This window comes from Pleurodeles waltl, chromosome 10 (assembly GCF_031143425.1).
Source record: "Pleurodeles waltl isolate 20211129_DDA chromosome 10, aPleWal1.hap1.20221129, whole genome shotgun sequence".
Lineage (NCBI taxonomy): Eukaryota > Metazoa > Chordata > Amphibia > Caudata > Salamandridae > Pleurodeles > Pleurodeles waltl.
The window spans coordinates 523,367,902-523,378,149 of record NC_090449.1 but is presented as its reverse complement, the minus strand read 5'-3'; positions in this window follow the sequence as shown (position 1 = coordinate 523,378,149).

The window sequence follows — 10,248 nt, the reverse complement described above, 5'->3', positions numbered from 1 at the left end:
GGCGGGGCCCAGTTCAGCGCTCCTTGCCTTGAAGGGCCCAGTTCAGCGGTTCTTGAGACGGCGGGGCCCAGCGGAGCGGTTCTTGAGACGGCGGGCCCAGTTCAGCGGTGCTTGAGACGGCGGGGCCCAGTTCAGCGGTGCTTGAGACGGCGGGGCCCAGTTCAGCGGTGCTTGAGACGGCGGGGCCCAGTTCAGCGGTGCTTGAGACGGCGGGGCCCAGTTCAGCGCTCCTTGCCTTGAAGGGCCCAGTTCAGCGGTTCTTGAGACGGCGGGGCCCAGCGGAGCGGTTCTTGAGACGGCGGGGCCCAGTTCAGCGGTGCTTGAGACGGCGGGGCCCAGTTCAGCGGTGCTTGAGACGGCGGGGCCCAGTTCAGCGCTCCTTGCCTTGAAGGGCCCAGTTCAGCGGTTCTTGAGACGGCGGGGCCCAGCGGAGCGGTTCTTGAGACGGCGGGGCCCAGTTCAGCGGTGCTTGAGACGGCGGGGCCCAGTTCAGCGGTGCTTGAGACGGCGGGGCCCAGTTCAGCGGTGCTTGAGACGGCGGGGCCCAGTTCAGCGGTGCTTGAGACGGCGGGGCCCAGTTCAGCGCTCCTTGCCTTGAAGGGCCCAGTTCAGCGGTTCTTGAGACGGCGGGGCCCAGCGGAGCGGTTCTTGAGACGGCGGGGCCCAGCGGAGCAGTTCTTGAGACGGCGGGGCCCAGCGGAGCAGTTCTTGAGACGGCGGGGCCCAGCGGAGCGGTTCTTGAGACGGTGGGGCCCAGCGGAGCGGTTCTTGAGACGGCGGGGCCCAGTTCAGCGGTTCTGGAGACGGCGGACGGTCTATGGCCAACTGCTCATTGCCTGGTGGTGCCCTCCTGGGCAGCGGGGATGGTGCTCCTTCAATGCCCACCTGGGCTGTGGGTGGTGGGGCCCTCCTGGCCAGCTGGGCTGGGTCCTCCCTGGGCAGCGGCTATGGGGGTGGTGGGCTCTCCCGGGGCAGCTGTGCCGGTTCCTCCCGGGGCAGCGGCTATGGGGGTTGTGGGCTCCTCCTGGGCAGCAGGCCTGCTGCCTGACCTCTCCGACTTGCTGCCCTTGCCCTCCTTAGTCGTGGGCCTGTGGCCCTTTCCTCCATTTGGAGCTGTGGCTGGTGACTGTCTCTGGGTGGTGTCCGGGGGGGATGTACAAGGCGGGCTCCTGCGGCGCCCCTTCCGCCTTCTGCTCCTCTTCCCAGGGGGTGGGCTGGCTGTCCCCTTGCTGCTGGGCGAAGATCCAGACATGCGGGCTGGCGGGCTCCAATACCCCTGCACCCATGTCAAGGGGGCTGCAGGGCTGGTGGTGGCTGAGGTGCTCTTCTTACCCCGACGAGAAGGAGGGGGGGGCTCAGGGTCAGGAAAGAAGTTAGTAGTGGCGAGGAAGAGCTTCTTGGGACAATGGAGAGTGATAGGTACAGTGGGAATGGGAGTGGAGGGAGAGGATGTGGTTGTAGGTGAGTCACGTTTGCTGTCTTTGGGTGCAGGTGCAGGAGGGATAGGCTGTCGCGAGGTGGATGGCTGTTGGGTGGGTGGGTGGCTGCGTTTGTGTGGTGTGGAAGAGGGGGTGACAGACACAGTGGGAGAGGACACAGGGGACGTGTAAATGGCAGTGGGGGTGGTGACTGCACGTGTGCGGACTGGAGTGGAGGGTGTGCTGGTGATGGAAACACTGGCTGATGGTGAGGTGAATGGAGGTGTGAGTGTAGACGTCACAGGGAGGGAGGAGGGAGACGAGGAGGTGGGGGTCACAGAGGTGGTAGTGACTGTTGGCATGTCTGCATCGGAATGTTGCGTGTGTGAATGTCTGCGTGATCTGTGGTGCTTATGTTTGGATGAGCTTCTCTTGGGTGTTGAGGTGTGTGCAGGCTGGTCTGATGGTGTGGGTGGGACAGGCAGAGGAACAGGAGACTGGGAGGAGGGAGTTAGTAGAGGCAGGCAGGAGACAGGGACAATGGCTGCCATCAGTGCTGAGGCCAGAGCCTGGAACGATCGCTGATGGGCAGCCTGACCCGAATGAATGCCCTCCAGGTACGCATTGCTGCGATGAACCTCCCTCTCCACCCCCTGGATGGCATTCAAAAGGGTAGTCTGCCCAACAATGAGCGTTCGGAGGAGGTCAATGACCTCCTCACTGAGGGCAGCGGGGGTAACAGGGGCAGGGCCTGAGGTGCCTGGGGCGAAGGAGATGCCCGGCTTCCTGGCAGAGCGGGCACGGGGCGAACGCTGAGGGGCTGCTGGGAGGGCGGAGATGGTGCGCTGGGTGGCGGCTGTACCTGTAATGGCGGGGGGCACGGATGGTGCCACCCCCGCAAGGGAGCCCCCTTCCGAGGACGTGTCCGTGTCGCTGCAGGGTCCAGTCGTCCCCGTCGTGGAGCTCCCCTCGCCCTCCGTCTCACTGGTCCAGTCTGACTCTGTGGCATGGCCCTCCTGGGCCATGTGAGATGCAGCTCCCTCCTGCCCCGATGCCACTTCTCCTCCGCCTGATGATGCTGATGCACACAAGCACAGAAAGACAAACAAAAAGGGGGGGGGGGGAGAGAAATAAAGGGATATTGAGTACATGGATCTCCGGTACAGTTAGCGGACATGACAGACACAGATGCCCCCTGCACTAAGTTGCGCACTTGGGGTACGCTACGCATTCCGTGGAACATGCCCTACACGCCTAGAGTTGACAACTGCACCCATGGATGACACGGCCCAGGGATGGCTGTACTGACAAACTACTGAGGGTGGTGGCTGGGGACACAGGGGCTTACGGGGGTGCCCAGCCTACAGATATCGCCCTGGCCTAGGGGGACCCCCAGCCCTCCTCCCCCACCCAGACACCTCCACTGCGCGACAACAGAGTAGATAATGCTTGGACTCACCCCCTTGTGTCTGCTGTGCTGCCCTCACGCGCCCATCCAAATCAGGGTAGGCCACCGCCAGGATCCGGAACATCAGGGGGCTCAGTTGACGGCAGGCACCCCGCCTACGTTGGGAGGCCATCCCCAGCAGAGACTCGGCGGTCTTCTTGGTCCCGCGGCGGATGTCCTCCCACCTCTTGCGGCAGTGGGTGCCCCGTCGATGGTGGACCCCCAGGGCCCGGACTTCCTTGGCGATGGCACGCCAAATCCCGATCTTCTCATGGGCGCGGACCTATGTGACACGTACAGGGAGGGAGAAATACCACGTTCAAGTTACTCAGCATTTTCCTTTCCAGTGGCCCAACGCCCCCCATCCCCGCCAGGCCCCCCGCCAGGCCCCCCGCCATGCCCAACATGCCCCCCATCCCCGCCAGGCCCCCCGCCATGCCCAACATGCCACCCATCCCCGCCAGGCCCCCCGCCAGGCCCCCCGCCATGCCCAACATGCCCCCCATCCCCGCCAGGCCCCCCGCCAGGCCCAACATGCCACCCATCCCCACCAGGCCCCCCGCCAGGCCCCCCGCCATGCCCAACATGCCCCCCATCCCCGCCAGGCCCCCCGCCAGGCCCAACATGCCCCCCATCCCCGCCAGGCCCCCCGCCAGGCCCAACATGCCCCCCATCCCCGCCAGGCCCCCCGCCAGGCCCCCCGCCATGCCCAACATGCCCCCCATCCCCGCCAGGCCCCCCGCCAGGCCCAACATGCCCCCCATCCCCGCCAGGCCCCCCGCCAGGCCCCCCGCCAGCCCCAACATGCCCCCCATCCCCGCCAGGCCCCCAAGCCAGCCAGTGGCCCCAAATCCAGATTGAATTAAACTCACTTGTTGGTCTGGAGGACCGTAGAGTAGCGCATACTGGGGGAGGACCCCATCCACAAGTTTCTCCAACTCCTCTCCAGTGAAGGCAGGGGCCCTTTCCCCAGTCGCAGCAGCCATTGTCCCTTCCAGACCGAGGTCACAGCAACACTTGCAGTATAGGTCCTCTCCTGTGAAAGTTCAAGTCGCAAGTGGATAAGTAGATAGAAAATGGCGGTCACGTCCGCGGCGGTGCGTACCGCGGCGGTGCGTCCCGCCACCGCCGGCGCCCTTCGCCATTGGCTCCTGAAACCCATAGGCTTCAATGTTAACCAATGCGGCTTCGCGCCGCGGTCTTCGCCCGCCGCCAGCCGCGGTGTGCCACGCCAGCGCATTGACCTCACATCCCATTGTCACACTTCACAGGTCAGGCAGCCGCCATTTCCAGGGCCCACATGGCTCAATTTCAACTGCGTCACACAGGCCTAGGCCTTGCATAGCCACTCAGACACGCCATTCACTGCATAGAGAATCGTATACTGTGCTAGCTGTGAGTACGTACCTGTGGGTTGCCTGACTGTGTGCTCCATGTTGTCCTTCCTAGGCACCGTCCGCTGGGTTGGGTGAGGAGACGGATGAATCCTCCCGTGTACCGACCGCTGGTGGACCTGTCGACAATAGAAGAACGCCACATTATCCTGACCTACCGTCTTAACCGTGCCACTATCCATGAACTGTGTGCCCAGCTGGAGCCCGACCTGATGTCCCCCATCCGCCAACCCACAGGGATTCCCCCTCTGGTGCAGGTCATGTCAGTACTACATTTCTTGGCAAGTGGGTCATTTCAGACAACCGTGGGAATTGCTTCCGGGATGTCTCAGCCCATGTTTTCAAAGGTGTTATCCAGAGTGTTGTCTGCCCTGATGAAATCCGTGAGGAACTACATCATTTTCCCTGAGGTGGGCGAATTGGCTACAGTGAAGGGTGATTTCTACGCCCTTGGACATATTCCCAACGTAATTGGTGCCATTGATGGGACCCATGTGGCTTTGGTTCCCCCAAGAGACAGGGAGCAGGTGTACAGGAACAGAAAAAGTTACCATTCAATGAACATCCAGGTGGTGTGTTTGGCTGACCAGTACATCTCGCATGTAAATGCCAAATTCCCAGGGTCAGTGCATGACGCCTACATCCTCAGGAATAGCAGCATCCCTTACGTGATGGAACAGCTACAGAGACACCGTGTATGGCTAGTGGGGGACTCTGGGTACCCCAACCTGTCGTGGCTACTGACCCCAGTAAGGAATCCCCGGACCAGGGCAGAGGAACGGTACAATGAGGCCCATGGGCGTACTAGGAGGGTGATCGAACGCACCTTTGGCCTCCTAAAGGCCAGGTTTCGCTGCCTGCATATGACAGGTGGATCCCTAATGTACTCACCTAAGAAGGTGTGTCACATCATCGTGGCCTGCTGCATGCTTCACAACCTGGCTTTGCGCCGCCAGGTGCCTTTCCTGCAGGAGGATGGTCGAGACGGTGGTGTTGTGGCAGCGGTGGAACCTGAGGAGAGTGACGAGGAGGAAGACGACGGGGCTGAAACAGACAACAGGGACAGAATCATTGAACAGTACTTCCAATAGGACACAGGTAACATTTCAAAGATAATTTAGTAAATGTTAACTACTCTGCAGCATCTCTGCTGCCTGTCTATTTGCCCCAGTGTATGATGACTGAGTTTTGGCTTTTCCCTCCCTATTTCAGATCTGGGGTCCCCACTACGAGTCCTGTGCTTCGTTTCCCCATGGACTACAGCTTTGTGGCAGCTGTTTGTTGACTTCACCATGTACAAGGACATATTTGCACTGTCATGTCAATTACAATCTATTGAAATCACAGCCAGACTCCTGATATTTTGGTGCAAAATAGGTGTTTATTGAAGTGCTCAAAATGGGATGGGTGGTTTCAAGTGGGTGGGGGCTATGGTGAAGGAATGTCCATGGCAGAGTCCAGAGTAACAGTCACACAGGTGCATTGTCCAGAGGCCTGTGGAGAGATGGAGCATGGGCAGTTCGAGGATGGACAGGGTGACAATGTGGGACAGTGGGATGACATCAGGTGGTATCCATTGCTGGCGGGGGTCTTGACATCCTACTCTGTCTTGCGAGATCTCAGGGCCCTCTTGCGGGGTGGTTCTTCTCCTGCAGGAGGTGGGGGTCTGGTGGGCTGCTGCTGTGCGGGGGCCTCCTGTCCACTAGCGCCGGCGGAGGTGGATGGCTGTTCTTGGTCCAGGCTAGTGGCAGGGGCCCTTGGGTGTTGTTCAGTGTCCGCCCTGCTGTTTACGAGGTCCTGCAGCAGCCCTACCATGGTAACCAGGGTGGTGTTGATGGCTCTGATGTCCTCCCTGTACCCCCGATAGTGTTCCTCCTGCAGCACCTGGATCTCCTGGAACCGGGCCAGTACCGTCGCCATCGTCTCCTGGGAGCGGTTGTATGCTCCCATGATGGTGGTGAGGACCTCGTGGAGAGTGGGTTCCCTGGGCCTCTCCTCCCCCCCCTGTCGCACAGCTGCCCGCCGAGTTGCCCTGTTTCCCTGGGCCTCTGCCCCCTGGCCGGTGTGCCCACTACCACTGCCCCCAGGTCCCTGTTGTTGTTGGGGTGGTGGGTTATCCTGGGTGCCCTGTAGTGGTAGACACACCGCAGATTGACGCGCCCTGGAGACAGAGGCATGGGCCCGCTGGGTGGGAGCTGTGCTGGTGTTCCCAGAGGGGTTAGGGTCTATAGTGGCCTGTGCCTGTGTGAGGGGAACCGACTGTCCAGAGGTCCCCGATGGTCCGGGCTGGTCATCGGTGTCCAGATCGACAGAGCTGCTGTCATCGCTGACGGCCTCTTGGGTGGGGGGTGTGGATAATTCTGGCCCCTCCGCCGCGGTGTGTTGACGGTCGGGTCCTGCAGGGGTATAGAGGTATGGTTATAGTTTCAATGTGTGGCATATGGGTGTATCTGTGGGTTCCCGTGTCCCCAAGTGCTGGCATTCGTGTGTGGGGGCTTTGGTGAGGGTGGCTTGTGGGGGGGATGTGTATATGCATTTGGCATGCTTTGGTGATGGGTGTCCATGCTTAGTGGACGCATGCAGGCCTAGGTTTTGGGATGTGTGGGTTGTGATGGTGAGACATTGGCGGGGAATAGGTGTGCTGGGGGTGGGGGTGAGGATGGTGGTGGGGGTGAGGATGGTGGTGGGGGTGAGGGTGGGGGTGAGGATGGGGGTGGGGGTGAGGGTGGGGTTCGAGGATGGGGGTGAGGGTTGGGGTCTGATTTGGCATGCAGGTGGGGGGGAAGCAGTATTGAAGCTTCAACTTACCAGTATCCATTCCTCCGCCGACTCCTGCGAGGCCGTCAGGATGCAGGATGTTCAAGACTTCCTCCTCCCATGATGTCAATTGTGGGGGTTGAGGTGGGGGTCCTCCGCCAGTCTTCTGCACGGCGATGTTGTGCCTGGATACCATGGAACGCACCTTCCCCCGTAGGTCGTTCCATCGCTTCCTGATGTCTTCCCGATTTCTGGGGTGCTGTCCCACTGCGTTCACCCTGTCGACAATCCTCTGCCATAGCTCCGTCCTCCGGGCAATGCTGGTGTATTGTATCTGTGTGCCGAACAGCTGGGGCTCTACACGAACGATTTCCTCCACCATAACCCTGAGTTCTTCGTCTGTGAAGCGGGGTTGTCTTTGGGGTGCCATGGGGTGGTGTGTATGATGTGTGGGGTGGAGTATGTGTATTTAAGTGAGTTGAGTGTGGTGGTGTGTGTTGTTTTGTGTGTGGATAGTGTGTGGGTGATGGTGTTGAGTGGCTGTGGCTGTTATGTTTTGGATGCTGGTGTCTCGCTCTTGTCTTCTTTACGAATTTTTAAGCGTAGGGGTTTGTGGGTGATGTGGGTGGGTGTTTTATATTGTATTGTGTGTGTGGGAGTGGTGTGTGTATGTGTATCAGGTGTGTGGGATTCAAATCGTCCAATGTGGGTGAGTTTTGTTCGTTTGTGTGTATTCTGACCGCGCCGGTGTGTCCCGCCAATGGAATACCGCGTTTGAATGACCGCCGCGTGGATTCGTGGGTCGTAATGGCATGGGCGTATTTCTGTTGGCGTGGCGGTGGAGGTTTGGTCACCTCCACCTTTCCGCCGACCGCTGGTCTGGCGGTCTGTTGTGGCGGTCGGATTTTCGGAGGTTTGCCTTCTGCGGGTCAGAATGACCGTGGCGGGTTTCCGCGACCGCGGCGGGATTATGGAGGATTTCTGACCGGCGGTAGGCGCCTTTTACCGCCGAGGTCAGAATGACCACCATAGTCCAGGGTATATATCCCTCTGACAACAAGTGTTTCATATGTAAGTGAACACAACTAAACAAGCCATGCTAGTGCTCAAAGTGGAATATGTAGAGTGAATAAATCCATGCATAAAACACTGCAAAACCACATTCCGCAGTCTCACTCTTACCCGCCTAGATTCTGGGAATTTGGCCCTTTGGGGATATCCTGGGCGCCGGTCGTTCTCCAAAGAACTAGCCTACCAAGTATAAGGACACATAAAACAGAGTTGAGATATTTTCATGCCTCCCTAGGTCTTGTCCTTTCGAATAAATGCTCTAATATAAAAAATGGCGGGATTGGCTTTTCTAAAGGGTGTCTGTATGAACACCAGGGGTAATGCCATCCTATGAAGCATTGCACATGTAGATCAGTGTCCCCCTTATTGCTGACAGCTCCCACCAGTCAGTTGAATAATTTAAACATGGCATCAGTAATCACGTAACACCACCATCTTCACTTTCGATAACGTGATTGTGACCAAATTAAATGTGTATAGAATACGTAGCCACACTAGATACTTCATGAGCCTTGTGATAGTAGGGATCAATTATTCAATCAGAAAAGCATAATTGAAGCAAAAGGACTCAAGTGGGATTACTCCTGTTAAATACACAATCGTGTTTTGAGGCCCCCGTTCAAATGACATGAAGTGATTTGTGGCCCCCATCAAGCACGCCAAATGATTAACTTGAAACATCGTTGGTCGTGTTTGGAACAAAGAAAAACTGTGATCTGGATTAGGCTCTCAGTGACTCAATTACTACTGTTGGTACATTTATTGCTCAAATAAACACATCCCCTCGAAATAACAGCCCCCGCCAAGCCTCATCGGTTGATGTGTAACACTGAAAAATACCACTTTCAGGAAAAAAAGTTCAAATTGAACAAACAAAACCCCTGTAGTCGGACAGCTCCTGCCAGACTTCAACTACGTGAGCCAGCCGTCATGGCGATGGTCATCTGTTACTCCACCCCATCTTTTAAGGTATGTGCTCTGCAAAAACGTCATCCGGCATCATATGGTATCAATAATAATGTTGCACCGTGCCGCGTCTACAGTACCCACAGAGCGCGTCAAGCCCCTTATTAGAGAGTGCCCGTTCATACACATGTGGCATACCAGGAATTTGATATATACTGTTAGAAGGAATGCCGCAGTCGGTCTGACCTACCCCATTTCCATGACCCCCGGAATGAGCTGGGGAGGGAGAGTGGAGTTTTTAAACACCGGGAATACAATGGCAGAGTGGGCACCAAAATCGAGAATGGACTAAAAATAGAGTATAAAGCGTGGCTGCTACAACGGAGTTCATTAAAAGTGGAGTGGGTGCCACCTAACTTTGGTAGCTATCAAGGTTTGTTTTCTGAGTTTGGCAGAGCTGAGACCTGCATCGGTGATCCGTTTATCTTCTTTGTGACTGCGTTAGTGATACTAATTCATTGATAATGATGACGATGTATGCCTTTTTTAGGAGAGGCCCTTATTCAAGATGGGCCTGGTAACCCCACTACCTGGGGTATTGGAAATTATGCAGTAAAAAATTGGCTGGGGACCTGTTACCCTGAAATGTCTGATTGGGACTCTGTGGCAGAATGAGGAACTGCTGTCATATCAGGGTCTACAAATACAGTTTATTAAATAATTCATTATTACTCACAGGATTCTCAGTGTTCAAAAGAGAATCACCTTAAACCCCCACCTTCTTCCTGATGTTAAGGGGCGACCAGGTAGTGTGAACTCTGATGGTTCGGAATTAACACCCCTAGCATCACACTACTGATAATGAGGCCAGCATTGTCTTGGTAGTAAGAGGTTAAAGTGGTCAGGCTTCAGGCATTTTTTGTCCAGGGTTCTCTCTGATCAACATTTCTTCTCCACAGGCTTTCAAAGCACCTAAAATGTGAGTCGGTGTGGTCACCCATTCCATCTCCCATTAAACTGTTAGACCATATAAAAGTTGTGTTGCACACACCGATACTGTGTATTTATTTTACGTAAGAGTGTTTTTGTTTCTCCTGCATTTAATTTCAGCATTTAAACCTAATAGGGTCGTGATGAATGTCACATCCTTGATGAAACATCAATGGAATAGAAAGCACCTAGTGAATAAGGGCACCGTGCTTCTATTACATTTGATGTGTCTTTAGGTAGGCCTTCAACATCACCTTTAACCAAA